Source organism: Neodiprion pinetum, chromosome 6, assembly GCF_021155775.2.
Source record: "Neodiprion pinetum isolate iyNeoPine1 chromosome 6, iyNeoPine1.2, whole genome shotgun sequence".
Classification (NCBI taxonomy): Eukaryota; Metazoa; Arthropoda; class Insecta; order Hymenoptera; family Diprionidae; genus Neodiprion; species Neodiprion pinetum.
The window spans coordinates 30,991,880-31,019,614 of NC_060237.1; the positions used below are offsets into that span (position 1 = coordinate 30,991,880).

Below are 27,735 nucleotides of genomic sequence, written 5' to 3' on the forward strand. Positions count from 1 at the left end.
ACCAGGAGGAGGAGAACTGCCGCGATAACAATTTCACACCTATACAACGGATTCGCAGTAAAATCATTACCAAATCGAATTAATGTTTATCTTGTACCAAACACGTCGAGTTTCGCCTCTTGCAAAGAGAGCGAGAGAGCTGGCTTCTCCTTATCTTGCGGTCACCACCGCGTGCCGTGACGTTTACCCCAATTACGCGGAACAATGTTGCGTGATCCATCCGCACTCGACTTCTCCTTATTTTCGTTCCAATCTTTACCTTGGTTCCCAACTCGTCACGGTTTAATTTCGAATCCAGCAACGCCGACTGGATTGTAAGTAAATGCGAACACCCACCCACTTCTTGAATTCCACATGCAGGCACCACTTTTCTTTCTCACGCGGTCAACGCAACACTCGTTTGCATATTTTATCGCCTCTCGTTCAACGCCCGACATACGCGGTAAAACGATTGACTTCCGTCTACCTGCGAAGCCTCAGGATTATCGCTTGCGTCATATGCATATGAACTTGACGTTTACATAATTTTGAAGCGTATTACGCTGTGAGATTGATCTTAGTAACGTCACTTTAACGATGCATGTTTAGGAAAATCGTTACTTCGCAATCTCAGAATTGTCTTAAGTTCAGCTAGTAAATAGAGAAAATATGTGTATATTTTGAAAAGTAAACACCTTGAAGGTCGATTTAGAATTGTACAACAATACCATGATGTTTCGTTACGGTAACGTTACTAACTTCAGCCTTCTATTATGCTGTCGTATCTCTTTTACGCGGTTTATTTTCTTCCAAAAAAGAAGAATCACAACGGCCAAATCGACTTTGGTCGAACTGTAACGTAAGAAACTGAAAAAGGACCCTTAGTCTCTAAAACAGTCCCTTGGGTGAATAAAGCGGAAAAAATGGTCCAGTGGACTACTGTTATCTCAAACTGCCCGGCCACCGCCAAGGTTTTGGATTTGTTTAATGCTCTGCGGTTCGTACGGAATAACAGGACATAACGTAGATACATAACGTGATTGCAATCCGCAGTATAATCTAAACTGCCGAACTCGTCTCAGTCGGTTAACCTTCGGACGAAGAGTGGAATGCGTGTATATCCCCTAAGTGTCATTATAAGCGGGTACCCTCATACCTGTAAAATGCCAGGGGCTTTTGTTGTGTCTAAAGTAACTGGCCTTCCTTCCTTCCTTCCTTCCTTGCGAAGGAAATATGGAAATGGAAATGCTGCGGGCGAAATGTAGGTACGGTTGATATTTTTGCGAACATCAAATTTACTTAGGGAGAAAAAAACATCAGGGTATTGAAAAGACAAATTGTCAAAGCGATCGGCAGAGGTTGTTACAGAAATTGGGATCGTGAATTCTATATACAGACCGTTTTGAGTGGTTGGGGATTTTTACGACAGGATGTTGCGGATTACTTTCTACATTTCCGAAATGCCAAACTTTTATCTTTCAGAAACGAAATATAAGGGGTCATTTTCCAGTCGGCTGTGATGACTAACGCGGCTGTTGTACATATTTAGGTATAATATCATTATCGCTGCTAAGAAATTCCATGCGCAGTACGATTCCTCTTATATTTTGATGTGTAGTCACGATATACCGGAAGTGCAGTGAAATCACGGATATATTGTTATAACACCTGTAACCAAAACGCAGGCAGTGATATCGACTAGAAAGCACAGATATAGATACACACTCACTTATTTTTGCATTGCGTACATCATATAGGATTCTTGATACGAATTAATTTCGCTCGATAAACCTGTTTAATGTGTATTCGCATAGTCTGTACGCCACCCGACGAGTCAAAATACCAAACTCTGTAACAAGCAAAGGTGTAAAAAATTTGGTCCGAGGTACAATGCCTGCCTGCATACAGGTCGATTTGCCTACACCTGCGGCTGATGCAGATGACAATATAATAATTACTAATCGGGCGAATCGGTTCGCCGTTTACACACATTATACACGTGTACGTATGGATACGTATTCGCGGACATAACGGGGTTTTCGCGAACAGAGACGACTCCTCCCTGCTGGCTCGAGGAGGAGGAGGAGGAGGAGGATCTCTGGCAATCTAGCTGTAAACGCGTTGTCATGGCCGCGGGGATCGGGGTTTGAATTTATTCACGGACGACACGTTCGAGTATCGCACGGCTGTACCTAAAATATCAGGATCAGTTGTAATTAACAGTTGTAACCGACTAGCCGACTCGATCGATGAAATTCGTGAAAATTTCCGAATCGTGCAAGAAGAGGACAGGGTGGTGGCCACACACCTGAAAAAACCTGAAATCTCAGGATATTTAAAAGGGGTCAAGAAAAACCTGGAATTGTCGGGCGATTTTTAATCTGCTGATGGAAAAAGCTGAAAATATCGGTTTTCTATCATGGGGATTAGAAATGATTTTTTGAGATGACAAGTTTACTTTTTTACGTCGAGCAAATAAATTGGTTTAAACTGACTTTTTTGTGTATATTATGTCTTTCTTCAATTCGATTTGAATTTGAAGCGAATATAGAGTTAATAAGCTGAACCATTTAGGTCTTAGTGACTTCCTAGAACTGGGAAAATGTCTGGGAAAACTAAGTTTCAAATGTTGGAAAACCTGGATACGTTGTGAAATTTTATTGTCAAAAATTTGTGGCCACCCCGGAGGTACGTCATCCGCTTGTGTTTATACAACGAAAAATTCGATCCGCTGATTTTGATGCATTATAATATACGCGAGGTCGGAGTAATTGCAACCCGCAAACGTGCATTACATGCCGCAATCTTTTCTCCTAATGCCAAGGCGAGGCTCTCACTCTGCGCGGTTGCTCAATCGCGGGACGATTGCGTTGCACTTTCGATGAAACTTATCTGCGAGGTATTCTAGCGCAGAGATTCGCCGTTAAACTGATCATGTGGTCGATTGGAATTGTCGGAAAATCGTAACCGAGAAAATATCGGGCAAATAAACGCTGCGGGAGAAGAAAGGAAACATCGAATTCGGAGTTGTTTTGTTCTTTTGCCTTGCTTGCTAAATAAAATAGGTACATATACGTAATTCGAATCGCGTAAGCGAAAGTTGACCTATAAAAATTTGTCTAAACGACGATATCTCCTCTCGTTTTACAAGGATCATTTTTTTTACACACATTTATTGCCATAAGAGCGTGTTATTCATTGAGATATACAGAATTGGCACAAAATTAAAAAAAAAAAAAAGTAAAACGTCCCTCGATCTTCGGTTTCTCTGACTCGCGAAATCGGTATAATAAAATTTCAATAAACGTACACTATGCGGTACGTATAAAATACCATGTCCTAGTGAATAAATTCTTCCTAAGTAAACGTCTTCGGAATTCATCAAATCATTGGTATTACGATCGAAGCTCGCAAAGCCCGAAATGTAAAATTCGCACGGCATCGCGTGAGCCTGCCTCATTACCATGCGGTAATTAATTAACGGTCGGAATTGTTCGGCGCTCGTTTGTTCATAATTATTAATTGCAATTGAAATTCGAAGAACGACATTAGCGCGAATAAGGTGAACAACTAAGCCGCTGGTTCGGGCCTCGGAGGGCACTTGAAAGGTCCTGGGAACTAGAAAGCAATTCCTTCCGTGCCGCTGCGCATTGCTTTTATCATCGCTGCTGCACTACACTCTCTGCATTATATTTTATATGCAGCGCAGCAATGCATAACATGGGAATTACGAATCACAAATTATTTCGTTGTAAAAATTGAGAAAAGGTCATACCATCATACGAGTTTTTCACATTCTTTGAGAATTTACCGTCCAATTTCGAGCACGGATTTTGATCATTTTGAAACTAATTAACGACTGTGATTCAATAGCGATGTCGCAACCGAGGTGAACGACGATATATTTTCGATTATCGACAATTATCTCGATATCTCTCGTTGTGCTTTCTACCCGTGTAACTATATATACGAATAAACTGCTGTTTGTTCTAAGGATATCCCACTTGAACTAATGCAAGTACAGAGACGCGGTCGATTGCCGCATATTAACGATTTTCGTTCTGATCCTCATGAATGATCGATGCCTATTCGTGGATTAATCGTATCGACAATTTGATTTTACTTCAGCATCCTTATCGATGTTCTCGATTTTGAAAATGAAACCTTTTGCGCAATCTCCCAACACAATTCAATTTCCAGATGCACTCGATAATTTGGGGCCAGTTTTTTCGTCCCGCGAAGTTGGCAGATATCGATCCACTCGACGTGTATAAATTTTTTGATAAAGATCGAAGTCGATTCCTTTATCTAGACACTCGTATTTGAAAATACGCAGTACACCCGTATTGCCACATGACGCGGAGCGTTTGTTGTTTTCGTTGAAATAAAAGGTTATTCGCTTCATCGGTGAAGCATTGCACCAACCCGCGGTTTATACATACGTACGTGAATAAGGTCAAAGAGAAAATAATTAAAGCCTGATTACCACGCTCGAATGAAATTTACAGAAAGCAAAGTGCAGTACAGAAGAGGAGAAGAAAGATGGGAAACTGATGCCGTATTAAAAATATACCCATTATTACGATTATACGTCGTATGTACACGTATCGTGGCGAATAATACTTTTGTCTTCACTTTTCCTCGTTGTTATACCATACACCATATACCGCGTGATCCACCTTGTCATAATAATACCGGAGTAGGATCTTGCGTCCGTTACACACACACACACACACACACACACGCGCACGCACGCATAAATCACGATACACGTGTGTGCGCTGTGCAGTTATATGGCATAGATTCGCAAAGATTACACGTCTTTTCTACATAGTTTCTATTTCTCTTTCTTATGATTATCATCGTACGATCAAGTTCGTGCGTGTGACGTGCTGCCGGGTGGAATATTATTTAATCTGAACGATCTGCCAATTAAGAAGTGAAAACTAACCGATCCGCTGCGCCGCACAAGGCAGACGATGATGACCGGAGGTGTTATTGTACATATATGATCGTGTTAGGAGGCAGGCAGGAAAAGAGGCCTAGATTCGTACCGCGTCGAGATTTCCAGCCGGAAGTTGATTAGTAAGAAATCATTATAGATCATACACCGCAGCGTTACAGGATTTGTAAATAGTTTTTATTTCCCGCACGATCGTCACGCTATAATTCAATATACCTCTACCCACACCTATTCGTCGTAATGATCAGTTCAATGATTTTCGATGTAAAAATGCGAGCACTTTTTCTTTACTTCAGTTCATATCATCTACGGAAGATTGTTGAACGCGCATTCGCGCAATAACACGAACATCACTCGTTTTCAGGGACAACGCAGGGGCATATATATATACGTATCTGCAAAGGTTGTATGCCGACTAAATGCTCGCGTGATATACACGTTTCATTGACTTCCGGTGAAAGACGTCGGGAGTCTCTTTCGTCCTCCCATGTCTACGTCTACGACTATGTTTATACATGCGTAGCCAGGGAAAGGGGGAATTACGGTCAAGAGGGTAGACGATTGTAATATACTTTGTACATACCCCGCAGGAAATCACTGTAGGAGTATAATAGGTGTGTTATAATCAGCCTTGTATTCTCTTGTTCAGCGTCGAATGAGAGGAACGAGGAAAAGAAGGTGAACGAACATTGGGTTTCGACAACGTGAACATCGAGTGAAAACTTGACCAATACACACGTATCTAACGAACGTTTCGTGTTCGCGAATAATAATAATAATAACGATGATGATGATAAGTGTGCATGGTTTGTTTTACTACCACGTGGCTGTATCTGCAACAACACGTGTTGGGAATTAATGAAGGTTCCCAAATGAAAGAACGGAGGAGCGAAAGAACGAAAGAACGAATAAGAGAAGCGATTATAGTGCGAGTCCAACCGGTTTCATCTCCCACCCCGGCCTTCGAGGCGACAGACACGCATATAGGTGTAGAGGTGTGTGTGCAATACGAGCGTATACTCGTATATACGACTTGGTACACGAGAGAGGTTGCAGGCTGCAGGCTGCAGGCTTGTCATCTCCGTTGGCATTGAGCAATCTTTTCCGTCTCTGTCATTTTCTTTTTTACTTGTCCGGTAAAATTTTTTTCTTCCTTACTCTGCGTCGCTTACCCCGTCCAGCTTATTACGGTCGTTGTTAGATGCTACAGTTTAACGGCACACCTCTGCGTCGTCTATCTCTCGATTTTACGCCGCGTGAGTCGTGGCGTGTATTATTACCGAAAAAAGTTGAGAGGGATCGTCGTGTTATAGGATAAAATGTTTATCATAAAAAAGCTCGGCTTCTATGTAATAATGCATAAGAGAGAATTGAAACAAGTATAAATAATACACGTAGACAAAAAGTTGGAAGTGAAGAATCGTCGTGAGAAGAGAAATGAAATTACGTGCAGCTGCAGGCTCGTATTTTAGTACATACCTAGGTCTCTTTTATCCTGGAATTTATATGCAGCCAGCTCGGCTCTATCTCGCAGAAGACGCGCTGGATGGCCGGCGATGATGATAAAATGAAATATCTATCCACGTTTTACGTACGCGTTGTATAGGCATGCGTGTATGATAATATGGGTATATTCACGTTGAGAAATTTGAGCTTTTTGGGCGTCTATGCTGCAGGGATTTATAACGTGTATAATTCTTTATACCTTCTCTTCCGCCTCGAGTGTGCACCGCGTATTACAGATATACATGTATATGTATACATGTATGTATCGTGCACGTTGTATCCGTAGACATTTAAGTGGGCGGCGTACAACTTTGCCTTTCTAAACCAGACGACCAGGACCCCCGGAGAAGGTGAAGGTGCGTAGCGCGGTGAATGCAATTTTTCATTTTAATTTTCTCACTGTACGAAAGACTCGAATTTAACACGTGCGACAATATATTGGATATCGTTGAAAATTGATAAAAGCTCTGTCGGAGGGAAAACGTTCCTGGATACGAAAGTTATTTAAGCAAATATAAGGAAAACCGAGTGTAAGTAATGTGTAAATTTTTTCCAATTCTTCTACCTCTCATCTTTGTGACTCGTAAATTATTTGCAAAAAGTCCTCTAGTCGAATGAATGAAAAGAATGAATTAGTAGTCTAAAAATATACGCCCACAGTGTAAGAATAAATTTAACTGCAGGGAGAAAGAGGAGGAAAAATGACTCGGGCGGTAAAAACACGAGATGAGAGTAGACGAAAAAGAAACAGAAATAAGAGGAAAGGAAAAAGAGAAAGTGCAACGGAGGGATCAGAAGGGAAGAAGTCTCGGGCTTCGGCCTCCGCCCTGTGACGGCACGTATAGTACGAGGTATATATTTAGACGACGAGAAATTTTTGGTGATTCACTCAAGTGATATATATCGCTGTGCAGTGCTTAGTGCGTGCCTGTATACCTGGAATATCCATGCATATATCTATACATATATACACATTGCATGGTACCTACAGGGTACAGACATAGTGGCAACCGGAAGTCGTGGAATGTAGTCTGGACTAAAATAGCCACGTCGGTGCTTAACGCACGTTAGGAGGATTGGGTCGTACGCTTGTGTCAGAATAGACCAGACTGCGTCAAACCCCAAAAGGTAGTCGCCGCTTACTTTTTTAGGACTCGAAAAAACGAGAAGGAGCTGAGAAGAGGGTGCGAATGAGACGCTTCGCTTTGAATTAGACTCGCCGCATTGCGTTGCAGACGTGTCGCAGCCTTGCGGCTTAATTACCGAAGCTGCAGTGCCCGCGTTTAACTGCGATAATACGATTAACAATCCAATCCCAGACGTACCTAAATACTCGAGGAGCAACGATTTGAAGGTACGCACATACGCGTACAACAACGTCGTGGTCGCGGACGCGTGCGAAAAATAAAAAGCAAAATAGATGGTATAATGTTTAAAAAACTGATCCTTGCACCTCGTCGGAGGACCGCGGCACGGACTCGTGCAACAATCGCGAACCACGTGCGAATTCGCCTCGCTATCGTGCCGTATACTGAGAATTCCGAGAAATGATGCAGCTCCCGCTGCATGCAGCATCCGAAGTTCCCGACCGTCCGGTTCTTCGCCCTTTGCGACGATCCGTTATTGCGCGAGATGCTCTTGAAGCGCATTTCTCCTCCGATGCACGCATACCTGTCTGTGCAACCTGTGCACGCATTGATACCGCAAGCTGTTTTCACCGACGCGACGCGACGACGAATTCTCTCTTTCTCCCTCTCGCAAGTAATCTCCTTTAATTCTCCTTGAACCCTACTTTGTTTCATGTATGTACCTATAGCTGCAAGATTCCTCGGAGGTAGTAGGTTGCATTATTTGACACTGTAGCTTATCGAGTAGGTATTAACAATTACCAAAGATAATCGATTATTTTTTTCCGATTGATCGAGTATAATATACTATTTATCAAGTTCGCCACCAGGTACTTGAGCCATTTATCTAATCAAAGAATTGGAACAAAAATTTTTGAGATCTCTGTTACTCTCTGAAACACAGATACACCGCGACTGCTCATCGAGTATGTCAAATTTTTACCATTATTGATACGGACGTCGATCGGCGGGAATTGGGAAATTCCAAAATATAAATAAATAGACAAACCTATCGATAAATCGGTCGGCGTGTCGATTGTACCTACTTGTACACAATAACACCGCCGTCGTGTCGTTCCGGTAAAAATTGTGCAAATTACGAAATGAACCTTGAACGTGATACGGTAGCTCCGACGGGATGGCGGCGGTAAAAAAATAACGAGAGCCGAGGTGTAACATGAAGCGTTCGTTACACGTGTCGTAGTTGGTACTTGGCGACGTATACGATGCACGATACCCAATTGGTAGTTCAAAAATCATCTGTAGCGATTAACTTTTACACGAAGAAAAAAAAATGTAATTTATTTTATCTACCGTACCAAAGCATCGTCATCGATCACTTGAGTATACGTATTATGTAGTATTTAACGAACGAAGAGAATTTGTAATGAATCGTCGTGTCGCACACCTTGCAATTAACCCTGTTTCGTGAACGGTCGGCAGGTAGTTGTACATATACACATGCATGTTACACGTAAGTGTGACCAAAGTTGTTACACCTTCATAAAAACGTGCCTATTCATTCGTATACATACCTCGGGTGCATTGAATGAAGTCGTCGGCATGACCGTGGCTGTGCGGATTCTGCTATGAATTGGCGTTAACTATGTAATTACAGACACAGGCTATAGCCGCGTTTCCCTCCCAGGGCTGACATATACCTATGATTATATGAATGAAGCCCACGGGAAACGGAAATCTGTTATTATCGATCACGGCGTGCGATCCATCGGCTCTGATGGTTTTCTCTCTTTATTTTAAACTCATGTGGGCGAATTGTACGTAATTCGAATGTGCCGCTTAGAAATTTGACAAAATTTTGTTACCATCATTTATATTTTTTTTTTTAAACTGCATGGGATGTTCTTGGTAAATATTATGTTTTCGAGTGTACTGAATCCAAGAATGACTTCCATTTCTCTCCATCGCGTACAGTATTCTTGCAAAGCACAAGGTGTTTGCATAAAAAAAAGCAGCACAGTAATGACAAAACCACCATTTTATTACAATTAACTGCAGAATATTTGTTATAAGATTAAACAAACAATTTCATTGTAAAATGTATTCATCATTCCGTGTTCATTCTTTGCGTCTATGAAATCTTTTTTTCTTCTCTTTAATACTTCTCCGAACACGCTCCAGCTTTCCATTTTCTGTTTCCCTGTTCGTATTTATTCTTGAGTCTCACTCTAATATATATTAGCTGGACGTAAGAAATCACTTCTGAATTTTGATTTTTAGAATCAAGAATAGGATACCAAATTTTGAATTAAACGGGAGTTTCACTCTGACAAGTGAAACTACAAACACGAGTTCAAGAAAAAACCTGACCGCGATGGAACTTTTTGAGTATTTTTCCCGGCTTGAGTGAGTGAAAATCTATAAGATAAGGTATAAAAAATCTGTGCAGTTTTTTAGTCGCCGACCTGTGTTGTAATTCAGTGTATCTATAAGCTTACATAACTATAATATTTACTAGCGTATAATATTATAGTCTCGCGTAGGTTTGTTCGGACTATATTGAACATACGGTACGATTCGTCTGCCTAGCTGTCTGTCTGTCTGTCTCTCTGTCTCTCTGTCTGTCCGTCCACGTATCTATCAAGCGGCGAAGCAGAAGGCCGCTGCCCGTAACACCGGAGGAATTTTTGATCGTTCTTTCCTTTCCGAGTTGGCAAGCGCGCAAGTATACCTATAACGCCATTGCGATGGAGACGAGCTGGCAGGATGACGACGACGACGACGACGGCGAGGAACGTGAAGGTATGTAGCGGAACTTTGCCCCGTACGTGATCCCTCGACGCGGAAGAAGAAGAAGAAGAAGGAGAAGAAAATGATGAGATATCCGCTGCCTCGAGCATGCCCATCGTTATCGGTTCGTTCTTCTTTCAAAAGTGCAGATAAGCGTCTTTGTTTGCACAAGATGATAATAAATAGAATGCGTGAAACTTTGTCTTGTTTGAATGGTGGATTTGTATACTCGAACCCGTAATCTCTAAAACAATATTCGAGACGATACTGTATAATCGGATTTTTCTCTATCTTCTCGATAAGAATGAATCGTTTGCGGCATGAACAAGGGTTCGAAGCTTGCCTCTATTACTCGTCATGCAATAATAACGATGCGTAAATTTTCTGATAGCCGCGCAACAGCTGCGGGAATATTTTCTGCGTCACGTAAAAATTAGGTGGTATAAAATGATTGTCGACAACCAATGGCAAAATTTGATTTATACGCCGGAGTTGTAGCGACAAAAATGTATTTTGTATTTTTGTAAATTTGAAAGCATAGACAAAATTTTCGTCGAATCAGTCATTTGCTGATTCAAGTTATTCACCTTCCGCAGCATTGGCAGCGCTGTTTTCCTGTTTGACGGAACTTGATCAAGCGTTAAATGAAAGGATGAAAATAAGAAAAACTGTGATTTGTCGTTATGTATGCGCTGTACTTGTACATGAGGCTCGTCGATTGTGAAATTTAACACAAACGTAAAGTATAAAAGGCTTGCGGTTACGAGTGATAAGAAGAAAGTTCTCCATAAAATTGCGAAAACATGAGTTATATCTTTTTATATACGCATAATACATGCACAATAATGTATATTTTGGGATTTTATATTTGCTCGGAATTCGGAAGCGTTCCTCCAACTCCCAAATCTATGGTCTACCAAAAGAAACCGTACCTACCACAGAGGGAAAAAACACACGGTTTACCTATTCGAAGGCTCAATTCTCGTGTTCGTCGTGTAGGAATACGTGTCTCTTGTCGCAGGTGTAGGTCACTTAACAACCGTAGCTCCTTACTACGATTTTTATTTTCTTCATTTCACGAAAGACGAACGAACGTACAAAAAAGCACCGTATTTCCGCGTCTATTTGCAATGCATGTACAGTTGAAGTGAAAAATAGTATGTCACGAACGGTTTACGTTACTGTATGGATACTTTTGCTTATACACAATATACATGCATGTACGTACCTATAACCAAGTACAATTAATACAACTGCACTAATTTGATCTGCATTTTACGACTCTGGTATAAATTTATTGAACCGAAGCACGCGGTGCGGCTTTCATTATTCGAGTGATACGTTATGTACATAAAGTGCGCATAACTATAAAATAAACGCGTTTGAACCAGTTAAATGAACTAGTTTTGTTGTATAAACTTCACACACTTGCGCACAGACCTGCTGCAGCAGAGAAGAAGAATCACTGTAGAACTAGACGAGCGGGTCGCGATTTACGTACATATCCGACAATCCAATTAAGTAGCATAAAATTGAAAATAAAAGAATATTGCAACAAGGTGGAGATATATTTGCCTGTAGTACGTTATACCGTGTGAGAAACGAGGTCGCAGTTCTCAAAAAAAAAAAAAAAAAAAAAAGGGGGAGCGGAGGAGGGATAAAAAAGAAGCTTTCCACGAGTCTGGAAACTCCGTATAAATACTTGAATTAGAAACCGTATTTATTGCGTATTTGGATATATATATATATATATATATATATATATATACACATGTATGTATAGTTTTGTATATAACGTGTAAATAAAATGATTCTATGCGTTTTATGTACGGAAACGCACGCGCGTATAGTAGACGATGAGAAACTGTACCGACGAATGTATGCTTACGGAAATAATACGTGCTACCGGTTTTCCGTCGTCGTTATTGCAGATACATTATCGAGGACATCGAGCTGCTGCTGCTGCTTTTGCTCTGTCCCCAGTTTGCCTTTTAAGATTAATTAGAAATCGGCGTCTATCTGTGTTATGTGAATCTAGGTATACGCATGGTGCGTAATTTTACCTACTTTAGCGATATATCGTTGAAAATTTCACCGACTCGTCTCACCTCATTTTTTACATCCCGTGCAATTCAGACCGCAGTTTTCTTATGTCCGAATCGAGTTAGATACTTGAAAATTTCCTCCCAACCGTAAGCAAAGTCTTACCGTATATTTATAACGAGGCTGAAGTTAGTGAAGTTAATCCATCGCAACGTTGAAACAAAAATTACTATTTTTCTCCTTTAGAATAGCTGAAAAATTTGAATGTACCAAATCTGAGTTTGTTGATACGTTGTATTATCAATTTAGTAAATTTTAAGTAATTGAAAAGTTTGAAAAATATATAACGACCTTTTCCGAAGATGCATCATTGCATTAACGTTGCAAACTTCAGCCTCGTTATTTATACTATAACAAGAAATAGCAATAAATTTTAGTGAGGAAAAGTCAGTCCTGTACTACCATGTATCAGGATGCAAAATGATACCGATATTTTTACTCTTTGAACAGAAAATAACGTACGGGGGTAAAAGAATGATGTATTTTTGTATTTAAAAGGTTGAATGAAAATAGTTTTCATCGGAATTTTTGTGATATAAAATAACGCATCCGATTTTTCGTGATATTACTTTACTTGTCGCGCATGTTCGACGAAACAGTTTACCGGTAATATGTCCATAAATGTAAAGAGAATAAGTTGTATCAATTTTTCGTTTTATGCCCGAACACACGACACGCGCCTTGGCAAATTCTTGACGATCCGACACATGTGTATAAAGTTTCATTCCTTCAGCGTTTTCGACGGTTTTGTTTTCTTCCACGGCACCGCGTGTAATCCCTATCTCGCGTTTCAGTCAGCGATTCGTTCATTCATTGATTCAGCACAAAGCCGGCGTTCGTTGTTCCTGTTATCGTCGAGGTGCCTGACTCCGCCACTGAATGCGGCACATCCGTTCGTTCGTTCGCTCGTTCCCTGGGTTTTTTTTATACAAATTTCATATACCTGCAAAGGTACACGTACATCGCGCACGCGGTGTCAAAGGTGTACCTACGGGTATAACAACGATAATAATAGAGAAACAACGGACCCCTCGTGTGGAAAATGACATCCGATCCTGTACAGACTGCAGTTACCTTTACAAACGCACACAATACGAACCGCGATTCAACAAAGGCGCGTTTCGTTTACTTTTTATCGTTGTATCACACGCTCGCGACAATCGATGGGTTCACTGAACATCGATCAGCTGCGCGTCGTTTTTCACCGCCATTCGATATCTTCCTGTAACAGTGAATGCCGCGGAAAAGTCAGCCTGAAAGTATTTATACCTTACTACGTAAGTATTGGTCGGAGTTGAAGGGAAAACTATATATTCGTATAAAAAAAGGAACGTTTATGTCTATGTTACAGATTTTCATTGCGGAGTCTAGAGATTGTCCGATTGTGATGGTAAAATTTTCCTTCGCGTAACATCTCACTCGAATTACTCGAAAGCCATTCGAATAACACGTTTAATATAAATTTAACGGCGCGTTGAATTTCGTAAACTTCGTACGTGAAACTCGTACTTCTAACTGCCGAGGAACAACTGAAATCGATAGGCGTATGCATGCCACGTATTTGGCGAGAGCTACGTTTCGTACCTGCAAATCGAGCAGGAAGAAAACGGCGGAAAGAACAAACGGGGTGCCGGGGTCTAATTCGTCTGTAATCTACGATCTGAGAAACGAACGATTTTAACGCGTACCGACGACAAAAGATACCCGATGCAGAGGGGACTTTCTACCCGCTGTGCCGCGTCGCGCGATAATTTTGCAACCGTTGAATCGCAGGCTCGAGATCGAGCGACGCGATCATCTGGCGGAAAAAAACAACTTCGGACAAACTCGAAAGAAAATCGAAAAATCGAAAATCAAGCAAAGTATCGGAGAAAGACGGAAACAGGACTTTTGGGTTAGATCGAGATGGTGTCGAACGATCTTCAAAACACATTCAAACTGATTTGAATTTTTAGTAGCGAGAGTGTGCCGCATCCGCATATGTTTCGAAACTTTCGATTCGCGTTACAGCTGTACAATATAGCATTCTTGACTCGATTCGGCTTTCCTATAAATTCATTAACATTCGTTTCTAATCATCGCAGCGTAAAAGTGCTCAAGCTATATATATATGTATATATATATGTATGTATGTATGTATGTATATCTATAAGGTGAGAATCCGGTTGCAATCGGCGTTCGGATTCTACGTTTTTCACACTCTGCTCCTGCATATCTCATCTCTCATCAGGTGTAGCATGCATATTATTTGATCCTGGATGCTGGCGTAAAAAGCAATTAACGATATCTAAAATAGAATTGTCGTCATCGTTGTTCACTCCGCTATCTGTCGTAGGCGAAATTCTTCGCGAAATTCAACAGAGTTTGAGCTTTGTACTAAATTGGCTATGTTGAAGCGAATTGACCAATTACCGCAGATCTCTTCGCGCGTGATTCTACACTTGAATCGCCCACTTATATATTCGTTGTAACAAAAAAGGCAAACCCTCCTCCACTGTCCGTGTGACCTTTTACAAAACTCATACGTTTTGCAAGCAATTTATAAAGCACAGTGATTCTTGAATACAATTTATATTATTCTTTACTTTTTAATCGCGTCCCCTTTTCAACAACCTTGGTAACCAGATATTTAGAATGCTTGTTAGTCCAGTCTTTGGAACATACGAATATATAATAAGTCGAAAGTGGTGAAAATTGATTCGACAAATCGTTTCCAGATTTATTTTATATTACATGTTCTCAAAGTATAAATTATTTAGGAACGATTTTACAAATATGCGACGTGATTACGAACCGATTGGTGAGATTCACCAAGTTGATAAAAATTCCGCGCTCTTCGTTACGCGTACAATTACTAATTAAGTGCAACGATAGCGCAACGGCTAAACAATCTACGTTAATTTACGATATCTTGACTCGTGGTACAAGCACATGTGTATATGAATACATACATATGTGCACTCAAAAATTGTACGAATAGGAGAGTGAAATCATCGCGCAGCCCACTTGCCTGATTTTTTGGAAGTGTGGTTAAACACGCTCTCCACGCGAGCATTATATATATACGTGTGTGTGTGTACAAGCTACTTGCGGCACGAATTATATCGTATATGTTACATGTACCTACACACGTAGTTGCGTGTATGCGTCTCTCTCTCTCTACGATTGCGCACACCGAATCACAAAAAATAATGGAATTTTGACCTCTCGAGTCTGATTTAACATTATACCTACACTGCACGACGGATTCAAGTAGCTGTCGTACTTGTGGTAACCCAGTTTATTCACAGACTTGTGATACTCCGTTAGAAGATTAGTATTATTTCATTCATGATTCGTTTTGCGTTCGAAAATTTTCATCTCGACGTTGGCGTATAAAAAGGGCGCAGCAGCTCCATTCTAGACGCAATCCTGAACAAAAACACTCAAACAAATTTTCATTCGACGCAAAAATAAAGAAACGGCACGAATTCTACGAATTTACTATTGCGGTTTCTTACCATCCGTGCGGTTTCTTTATTGCTGCGTGAAATGAAAATTTGTTCCTTTTTCGCGCTCAAGATACGCGGGCTTCGATATTTGGAGATGATATGTCAACGTCGAAATCGACCGGGGCATCCCTTCGACATCAATTACACAGACATTCTTTTCGATATTCGGAGTATTATAAAAAACAAATTTTGTCGTCTTTTATGATTATTTGCAACCGCGGTACTTTCCGAAGGGAGAGAATTTCCTGGCCTTTACTTGTTTTACACATGCTTATAGTTCAAGTGTCATAGTACGCAGACACCGCATATATCGGTGCAGTGTGTAGAGGCACACTTACACGTCCGCTTTCTAAAGAGGCCGATTCGAGACCGAGGTGCGGCGTGTTATACACGTGAACGTGTATATGTACATACATGGAAAAGAGATGATGTGCCTTTATACAGTGGGAATACACCTGCGATGACGATTATCATTCCTGGGCATCGTTTATTATAAAGTGCGTTGTGCGTTGCGTACCATTCATGTCCGAATTATGGGTGGGAAATTATTCGCGGAGTAAACTCGACCGAGACATTGATTGCCGCGTTTGCAAGCTGAAGCAATGAGAGAATTTCGGATGTTGCCATAATTGATGAAAATTAACACGTTTGGAATGTTACAGTTGCGTTTACGATGCGAGGAAAATATTTCTTTCACGTATACATATTATTGTACAGAGAAAATAACATAACCTTTGGTTGTTTTCGAAATGCTCGAAATGAAGAATAGACGTCCGAGACTTGAAATTGCTATAATTTCGCGGAGAGAGAGAAAGTGCCACTTGCAACTCGGGGTTCGTTCGAGCTTCGTTAGCTCTCGTTGATTTCGCTTATTTGGCGCAACTGGTGCGTTTATTAAATACGTGTACGTACGTAGGCATGTGTGACATACGTGGTATACGTATAGAAATAATAATAACCTAACCCAACCTAACATACCCTTGATCATAACGGACGCGCATATCGGCCGAGTGTGTAGAAAAACTTGCGTCCTGGTCACGGTTCGAGAATCCTGCTTTGGCAACAAAAGATGAACCTTGGCCGACTCTGTTGAACGACCACCACCAGCGGCAGCAACGGTTTATAATCGACTGTGTAAAATTTCTAACGAAAAATATTTAACCTTTTCTCGCATATATTTTTGCACTACGAAGTTACAAACTTATTAAACACGGTGCGCTTGTGCCTTGTGTCAGATAGGTACGTTAAATCTGTGCATTACCTGCAACATGGCTAATAATCAAACAACGAGTCATTCGTCATTTCCACCACGTCGCTTCCACGATTCTTTATTTTTTTTTTTTTTTTAATTTTTTTTTTATTTTCAATACATTGCAACCAGTCGCAGAATATACTCGTATGTGTCTACTCGCGAAATAGAAAGTTATCGCCAGATAGATAACAGACATATACAGTACAGAATATCGTAACAGCGTGTATGCAACTGATTTGCACTACTTTCCGAGGCTAGTTACCTTTTCTTTTTTTTTAATATTCTAGTCTTGAGCCTGAATAAATTTTCTCGTCTCTTCCGTCGTTTGACGATGCCTCTTTCGTCTGGGTGAAGTAAAATTTAGAAGGTGTAAAAGAAAAAAAAAATAAATAAATAAAAAAGAAGCGGGTATAAGGGAACAGGAATTATTTCATTCGTGACCTAGATTTAGGTTACAACTTATACATATGCCTATACCTATAATCTTAATCAATCGGAGAAAGTTTATATTATACGTTGTTCAAGACCATTGAAGCTAACAACTGTCGTACACACGTACGTAAGTACCCATAGTCTTAATGAGAATTCGCAACATATGTCCGCGATATATAGAGTACGCGTATAGAATGAATTCGTATCGAGACTTATTTATTACGTAACCGATCGATCGGTAAATCTCGAGCGATCGCGGCCGCATGCGGTATACCTTTACGTCTGGGAAATACTGCCGTTGCAATTTCCATCTGTTTCAACAGCGAATGTTTTTTTTAAAGCACTTACAATGCCCCTGCATCTATAACGAGGTTCACGCACTGTAAACGATATTTTCTGTGCTTCCCCAGACGGGCGCGTATGGACATTTATTCATTTTATTTCTCTTCTTTCTAAACCGGTTTCAGAGACTAGCTGCGTCCGGTTCTCTAGGCATCGACAATTGTCGCGTTACGTAAACGATCGAAACCGTTGCAAAGATTTTTTTTTCTCGATCGGCCAGCGATGGTCAATGACGCGCCTATGATGCGGTTCTGCTTCTGAATATCGTCAAATACACTTCTTGTGGAAAAACTGTCCACTCATCGAGACCTTGAATACCTTAGACATATAAATAAAATAAAAATTAAAATTTCTAGTTATAAGCAAACACACGGACAGACAGAGAGACAGAGAGACGTTGCGTTTTATAATGTATATTTAGAGAATAGATTCTGATTACGCCTGTATCTCCTTGGAATTACAAATTTTTTTTTTGACTTGCAGGCATTTATTATCAGAGTTACGGTTACGTTACACCACACTTACCTGCTCGTAAGAATATTTACACACATTATATACGTAAAAATTCGCGTGCCTGTAAAACTTATCCAGTCTATAAATATGCTGTGATTTTTTTTTTCTTTGTGGTTATTAAACGCGCATATGTATACGATTAGCCGGTTAGTTGACCCCGACATAACGTATAAGCTAATAATTGTAATGACTGTTACATCCCGGAATTCCATTTGTTCAAATTATCGTGTGTATGAATATATATATGTAACTGCAGACGTTGAATTCAATGAGGCTGAAGTTAGTAACGTTAACGTAACGATACATCGGGAGAAGAAATTATTATCGGACAATTCTAGGATGACTTTTCAAAGAGTTGGTTTCTTCAGAATTAGTGTATATTTTGTTTACAATGATTTATTGAAATTTCGGAAAGTCGTAAAGATGCGAATCAGCGATTCTTCCTAAACATGCCATCGTTACGGTAACGTTACACTAACTCCATCCTTGTCAAATTTAATGTCTGCCATGGACTTTCGACGATAGGCATTTAAAAAAGTCCGCGAGCAACAATTATTCACATTCTCACTCACTTTTCGTATCGTCGTCATCATCACCGTCATTTCTCTTCTTGTTTAATTTTTTTTTTATAGTTTTTTTTTTTTTTACCTGGACTATTTCCTTTTCCTCGCCGCAGGCAACAAATAGGTGCCTCAAATTTCAACCGTTATCGTTAGAAAATACCGCTGCGGTAAAAGTATAATACCTGTAATGATCGTCAACGTTTTTTTCCGACCATTTTACGTAATGTATTATACTGTAGGTATAACCTGGGACTGTGCAACGAAGGAAAGAAATGATTTTCTCGCCAAACTGCTGCTGCACAGAATTATTCAGCTGTGTAACGGCCAATACCCTCCGATTAATTGACCGTTAAATATATAATCGATTGGCGACGATCGGCTCGCATAACTTGAGTAATGTAATACTTGGCTGCTGTTTCCGTCTCTTTAATCCGGTAGAACCGGAGAATTGAGACCGATACTGTAATACATATATGTAATATCAAGGTTCATTTCACATTAAAAAAAATCGTGGAATAAAAATTTGTTACGTGAGAATTTTTCCACGCTGACGGGCCAATTAATTTTTTTGAGATACTTCATATTCATTTTACGAATGCGGGGAGTAAGAAGACATTTTTTTTTTTTTTCCCAAGTTATTAGCAAATTGGTGATTTCTATTTCTGAGAATGAGCTACACTACCATGATTTTTTTTTTCAAAACCCTTCAAACGACGATGAATCGTTCATCAAAGGATATGAAGCATCAAAAGGATAAACTGAGATATCGGTATGGAAAAATCCCAAACTACATAAATTGTTATCACAAAAATTTTTACGATTTAAAATGATGTTTGATCCAAATATTGAATCGATTATCGACTAGGTTAAATTTATTTGAAATCAGCTGTCCTTGTCGTCTTAAATCTATGTAGGTATATAGGTGATACTTTCTTTTTACTATTTCGCCTTAATGATTTGATACAAATTTCTATAGACAGTTTCTCACACACACGCACACACACACACACACATATATATATATACGTAATTTAATCTCGTCTACTCGTATACGATATGTGCATACATCAAAACTAGATGAGGTCCAATTAACCGTATATAAAAATTATCAAATTTTTACGAGAGCTGGCGTTAATTACGAATCGTAATCGAGACTAATTGGGCATATATGAACTTGGTGTGTAATGTAAACTTCCCATAGTTTTCACGTTCCATCGTGAAATCAGTGTGACCTTTGGATGCATACACTAGCTGAGATTACGCCAGAGCGATGCGAGAGAGACGGCCAGGAAACAATTTATTTATTCGCCAAAGCAATTGTTGTAACAGTACTGATGTATACTGCTGCAGCTGAGCTCAGGCTAGAAAGTTCGCCTCAACATCTCTCTCGCTCTCTCTCTCTCTCTCTTTCTCTTTCTCTTTCTTTCTCCTTTTCTTCCTCTCGCTACCAGTTTTCATCTCGCAATCAGACGCCACACATACATGATACTAAGTACGTGAAACTACGAAAATAGTGTATTTTGTGAAACGAAATGAAGACTGAATTATTTCCATGGTTGAAATAAGAGTGCAAATAAACCGCAAATGAAACTAAAAGAGAGGCCTAAATCAACGTGTGACAGGCTAAAAGTATGTGTTAGGCGTATTCCTGACGGCCGCATGTATGCATATACATCGAATCGAAAAAAGAAAAAAAAAAAAAAAACAAGTGATTATCTATCCGGTTCAGAAAACCGCTCGAGGTTTTAAACTGAGGAGAAGCCGGTCGGCGTTCCTCGCGCGTTGTTCCGACCTCCTTTAGGACCGGTAGAACTTGAAGCGCCGAGGTCCTCTTCCTCCTCTCTCCTCCTGTTCCCCACTTTGACAAAGAAGCACGTTTTCCGGTTTCCTGACTTCGCGAGGCGTCGTATTTCCCTCGCTGTTAGCAGTTCGTTCCGAACTGAAGATCGGAGAACTGAGGGAAAATAAATAACGAGAGAGGAGAGAGGAGGAAGAGAGACGGAACGAACCCAAGAATCTGGCTCTTTGTTAGGAGAGGAATGGCTCCCTGCCCCTTGACGTGCCTCTCGACTCTCTGAACGCACGACGAATTCCGAACGTGTGAGTGTTATAATAATGCAAGCATGCGTGTAAAGGCGCGTGTATTGCAGGGCGTGGTTTCTACATGTGGGTATAGCTGTAATAAGTATACCCGCGTCTTTGTCAATGATCGGAATCGAATGAGCGCGTGGCTAGAAGTTGGGGGTGGGGGTAAAGATATTGAAAGATCAAGAAAATCGGAGGTTGTGCCACAATGAAAACTTGATCTGTAGAATTTAAAAACGTTGAGAGCCGAAGTATGGAAAAGTAGACGATTGCAGTGGTCGGAACATGGAATGCCAAACTCTAGAATCGTGAGAATTCTTCTCGATAATGTAGAATCGTATACAGATTTCCGATTTTGCTGTTCCATGTTTTGACCTTTCTATACTTTGTCTTTCCGTATTACTACTTGCTGTGTTTTAATTTTTCTGTGCTTTAGCTTTCCATATTTTGAAATTCTATGAAATTCTTGCTTTTAACCCGTATCCGAAGTTAGGAAATGAAAATTAGTGCTCGATCAGTGAAACGGTACACATTCGGCGAAAGAAAACATCATATTGAATGTAAATCGGGCGAAGAATCAAACGATCTGTGAATCGTCTTCTTCGGTGACGTCTATCTTACGGTATATCGTACAAATGCGGCTTGCATTCCGATTTTTATCTTTGCGCGGCAGTTATTGGTTAGACGTACAAAGGCGAGCGGGTATCGCTCATTCGAAGAACACACGTCACGTACAAAGTATTTATAATATGCATAATGCTCGGCATTCAGCATTCATCGTTCATCGGACGAGAACTTCTCTTCTCACCAGCGATATATTGTACAGAGTGTAGCAAGACCGTGCTTGATAAAGGGAAGAAGAAGTAGTTTACATGTACATAAAAAATACAACTATGTACAGGCATATGTGTAACATAATTTTTTACGCGTGGTCAACGCGCCGCCGATGAATCGTGATTCTCGAGTCTCTGATACGTGTCCATGTTACGCATGTAGGCGTGCATGTCCATTTATCGTCCATCCATACGTGCGAGGCATGAATGGGACTCGAAATTTAACAATTCTTTGTGTTCCCATTTCTTCCAATCTTGTCTCGTCCAACTCCCGAATTGCTTCCAAGTTAATAAATGCAAATCTCCTTAAAAACGAAATGTATATGATTTAAACGGCTACGTTCACAGACCTAGCGCGATGGTTTAGGATTGAGATTTCTATCTATGTATTTATTTGGATTCAACTTGTGGGGCGTCCCGGTAAAATAGACCACCCTAATGTACACATTAACTTACGTATGCCGTGAATGTTTTTAACGTTGTATATAACTCGATTAGTCAAGCCGCGCGAATTATCGTACTTATATTATAACAAATATTGCAAAAGTATTTGGGTACGGCCTCATGTTCATTTTACAGTTTCGGCCCCAAGGGTGCTGCAGCGGCGTAGCCGGGCAATTATACCGGCTTCAAGGATTTAGTCTATATTGTCCTCTGCCATGTTGTTACACACCTTTCGTTTGACCTCGAACCGCCGTGATCGGCGCTTGATTTTAACTATACATGTACAGTGTATACAGGCTGTAATATCAATTGAGTCGTATGATCATTGACGTTGAAAATATATGCGAAAATGACGGTATGCGAAAAGAATACGCCTTATACGTACACTAGGGTGTGCCGTAAAATAAATTTTTTTTTTTTTTCCAAACGTGCATCGGCACTCCAAACAGAATATCTCACAGCCGAGTATGAGCTCTTAATATTGATTTTTAAAAGCGCTATTTTATTTCTTCCATATTCCATTCAATTATCATATCGAATTTTTTTTCCTCGTAACGAAATTGAGCGGAAACGGATATTAATGTAGCGTCGAGTCGCCGCAGCTCGGTCACTCTGTGCACGTTAATTGTACAATGCATCGTACATGCGTACGCGAGTCATTCGTAGATAGATCTGTACGTGAAATATACGGTTGAACGTGAATAATCGGGAGGCATTTCCGTTCGGTTCAACGCTGGCGTGCAGCAGCAGACGCATCGCGTTACTTCGCGCTGCCACGTGTCCTGCATTTTGATTATTTATGCAAATATGATATCGTGGGTATACATTACACGTTGTGGCGCGTCGCAGATATGATTATTAGACGGGTTTGAAAAAAGTTCTTATCGCTCGAGATACGGACCGAAACCGTCTCCGATCTCTAGGTATTATTGACAGGCGTGTTTTGCGACCGTTGGTACGAATTAATGTGCCAAATTTGCAACCGTCCTCGCGTCTATGACCGCAGGAATCCTCATCCTGCCCACGAATGCAAAACTCTGGTATTTAACGGCTATCGAATGTCACCGCTTTTTCGCCTTTTCTTTCTTTTTTTTCCGCGCGAACGATTCTACGGCGGGATCGACGATCGCTTCTGCAGATTCTAAATTTAAAATTATCCAATTTGGTATCGGTGGTCTCCCCCTGTGCAAAAAACAGCTTTTTATTGTTTCGGAATAAAAAACGGCGCGCGATGTGTTACGTCAGGATCACTCATCGTCGCCTGCGCGCACACACAAATACAATCATGGGGGTATAAAGGCGGTAAAAGATGACACAATATCCAAAACGACGAGGGGATTCGAACCGGTGTGTACTCGTTATACCTACGCGATAAGAGTTTATAATAAAAGAGCAATTTCATTCTGGTAATAATCGCAAAACTCGACGTATCATAATATCCCCGTTGAATCGTTATTATTTATTGTCGTTGTTAATGTTTAAAGTAAATGCTCCGTGCGTTTGCGTCATCCGCGAAGGCTAAATGTCGCATAATCACGTGTATAGGTATTTATATAATAAATATTTTGAAACGTTTAGATATATACGTTTAAGATCCTTGTACAATTTGCAATAATATGCCTGCGTATATAATACAAATCCCCCTGTGTGTGTGTGTCCGTGTTCGTGTACGACGGTACTTACGTACGCTCGTTTTACGCTCCATGAATTTGGGTCAGTAGATTTTAAATCCGAGACGTCCTCTGACATATCTTTGTTCTCTATCATCATTTCTATCGCGAAAGTAGTCGTAGGCATGTATACATATAATCCGAGTCGCAGTCACGCTGCTGCCTGCCCGGGTCAGTCGTAGCTTGACCGAGTGTCAAACTTCGGACGTGTACGATGGAAATAATAATAACAAGAATCGCTGAAAGAAGAAGGAACATTTTTTTCTTTATGTCTTTGGAAATTGTGATAATCAATACTTGAAAAATAAATTTGCAAGGCACAAATAATGTAAGTGGATATAATAATGAGAAAATGAAGAAACAAAATTGAATTTTTTCTACTCTTTTCGCCGTATAATCAAGCTTTTACAGTCATAAAACGGGTATGTGTACGAAGATTCGATTTTTACTTTTATCTTTTAAGATTGAAAGCTCGCGACAAGAATTTGCTACTTGTACGAGCAAACAGTCGAGAAAGAAAAGTAGAATTAGTTAGTTCTCCCGCAAGCCAAATATCTCACGCAAGCCAAACAATTCGTGGCAAGATAATAAGAACAACAACGACGATAATGAACACTCGTACGTATTTGCATGTTCGTTACGGGTGGATGTACGTTGTACTGTATTGTATCTAGAATTATAGTATATACATTTATACGTATACGTACAGATGCAACTGTGATCTCGACTTTCAACGGTGAAGTTTAAGTTCACACGATATGATTTCAGTTCAAAACGTAGGTATTGAGATCTCCCGCTTCTTTAATGAACCAATTAATCGTGGGCAACCATGATCACGAGTATATACGATAGGCTAACGATCCCATAATTTGTGTGAACGTTGGATCATCTGCCGGATATAGAGAAGAAGTAATTAGACTCTTTCGCATTCAATTTCGATTAAATTTCTTTTCGAGCCTGCATTCATCGCTTTGTGAAATTTTCAAATTCGGAACTTCAACTCTGTCCCGTTGATACTACAATTTTACGTGTTGGTAATATTTTTCGCATTTATTAAAAAAGAAAAATTGAATATGACCGAGAAAAGGTGATTTAGAGCTCATGTCGGTATGCCTGTAATCCGTAAAGTGTCGGGTAATTAACCGTGTACCTCCATGCGGATCGGGCGTCAGGCGAAATTTTTAATCTCCATGGGCTCACATGTGCCTGCATAACGCTTTACTACGTATGTATAGTCATAATGGTTCGCGCGTCACGTCGGTATAGGTGTAATAAAAAAATATTGTTTGTTCACCTCGCACACCCCACCACCACGGCGACAATGTCGATATACGAACGAGAGAGATAAACGTGTGTCCGCATCGGGCGGTGCTGATCGTGCTGATAGCCGTATCTGTAAAGAATGAAAATTTGTTTAATTAATGGTATGTCGAGTACCGATTGAATAACAAGTTATAATTTCGAAGAAGTTGATGAATGATATTTAACGAATCGCTATCGTCGAGCAACGAGTGCACAGATGAATATTGTACAGTTAGTATGTATGTGTCGAGTGAAACGACAAGAATTAGGCATCGTTCTTTATTCACCTACGTTGGTATAATTAGTACAGTCAAAATAGGTCCGAATAAAAAATATTCGATATATGGATGCATTTTTTTTTGTACAGGGGATTTCCGACCCTGAGGAACTCAAATCCGAAGTCATTTTAGAGCTGAATAGCCGGTGCTTCGAGAAAGCAGCGAAATTTGACGTCTTTTGCATTTTCCTCAGAACCTGCTATCGATAGATGAAAATTGGCTCGACGATCGGGTGGAGCGGAAAATTCTAGATCGAATTATGTGGTCGCATGTCGGAAACGAAGTCGGATAAACAAATTAAGAAAAAAGAAATTATTTCACCTAAATTCTCCAGACACCATCGATAAGTAGAATTTATTGTTTTTTAATTTGTCAATCCGACTCCGTTTCCGACATACGAGGACGTAATTCGATGTAGAATTTACCCGTCTACACGATGGTCAAGTCATATTTCATCTATCGGCGGCAGTTTTCGATGAAAACGCAAAAAACGTCAAATTTTGCTGTTTTCTCGATACACGCCGGCTATGCAGGTCAAAAATGACTTTAGATTGGAGTTCCATAGGGTAGAAAATCCCTGTAAACAAAAATGCAGCCATATCCCGAATATTTTTGATCTTTGGCTGGACCAAACGTGATTATCTAGCTCGATGACGGAACTTGCACGCCTCACAGAGAGCGGGAGAGAGTTTTCTAAGTCTACGGTCATGGCGTTGCGAGGTCTTTGCGACGCGGGTTATTTAGTCGACCGGGACCGTGGCCTTGAAACGACTGTACAGGTCCAAGTGCCATGTATAATGGTACCTCGGATTAAGGAAGAAAAAAGACCAAGAATCTCTGCAACAGCAGTGGCAAGAAACTCGGTGTGTGGCTAATTGTTTGGACGTGACGGCGAATGGGATTTTCTATTCAGCCACACTTTTATTCCCTATACACCTAGACGATTATGCATATACATACCTAGGTGCGCAGGCATACGGGGACTTGGTACACGATATTACAGCCTTACACCTGCGAGATCGAAGGACGCGCAGATTCGAGCGCCTCTTTGTCTCACTCCTACAGCAGCCGGATCTTGCATTATGCCGTATAATACTCGTGCATGCAAATGTGCAATACGCGTGGATATATTGTTGGACGTGGTGGGTATGTGCTCGAAGGTATCCACATACGGACTCGCATACTCTGATACACGTTCAAACGTCTACGACGAGCATTCCTCCGCGTTCACGTTCTCGGTCAACTCGTGCGTATATACGTAAATATAGGTATGCATATGGACGGATTAAACATTCCTTACGTGCGGAGGTTTATTCGCATCATGGTGCTTTTCATATGTGTAATTTGTTTGCTCGCGGTTTTACTTTTACATACTTGTATTTTATCATTTTTTATTGTTTCGGGTGAGAGGTGAGCAACGAGTTCGCGGAATTTTCATCCTTTGTGTTAGAAACCTGTACAGAAAGAATTCTTGCCCGCCTAATGTGATGTGGGTAACACACGTATGTGCGTGCGTGTTAGGCACATGGCAAGGATCGTTTCGCAGTCAGTAAAAGGCTGAGGACGATGCGGGAATTAATTTTTATCGGTTGGTCACAACTTCGTTCTCGGAGAGGTTGATAACCCTGTAACAAAAAAAATCGGAGACATCCCACTCGACGGTTTACGGAGTCCCGAGGCTGAAAACATACAAGAAAAAAACAAATCATTCGTATCGAAATAATTTCATTGTAATTGTTTATCTGTTCCAAATAAATAATATCGATGATAAAATTTCCTCGAAGAGAGGTGAAAAAGATCGTATGAACGATTAATCGGATGTGAAGACAAAGAAAAAAAAAACAATTGCATCGGCCGGGAATCGAACCCGGGCCGCCCGCGTGGCAGGCGAGCATTCTACCACTGAACCACCGATGCAGTTAGACTCTGGATGGAAAAGATTCTTGATCAAGGTTCATCCGAATGTCTTAAAATAAATACAGCTGCTGTTTTAACTTGATTTCATTTTTTTTATAATTTTTTTTCATCTGCAAAATTACGTTCATCTGGTACTGGTCACGACTATCGAAATAATTGATTAGAGAAAAAAAAAACCCCATTT

At 40.4% G+C, this 27,735-nt stretch overlaps 1 protein-coding gene and 1 non-coding gene across 3 annotated transcripts in view; one reads left to right on the plus strand and one right to left on the minus strand.

Annotated features, from left to right (window-relative positions):
• The window catches only part of LOC124221735 (uncharacterized), a 38,574-nt gene that overhangs the window by 807 nt on the left and 10,032 nt on the right, over window positions 1–27,735 (plus strand). The gene's annotated exons all lie outside the window — the stretch shown is intronic.
• Window positions 27,481–27,551, minus strand: TRNAG-GCC (transfer RNA glycine (anticodon GCC)). The gene has a single exon. It is a non-coding gene; the product is annotated as a tRNA-Gly (tRNA).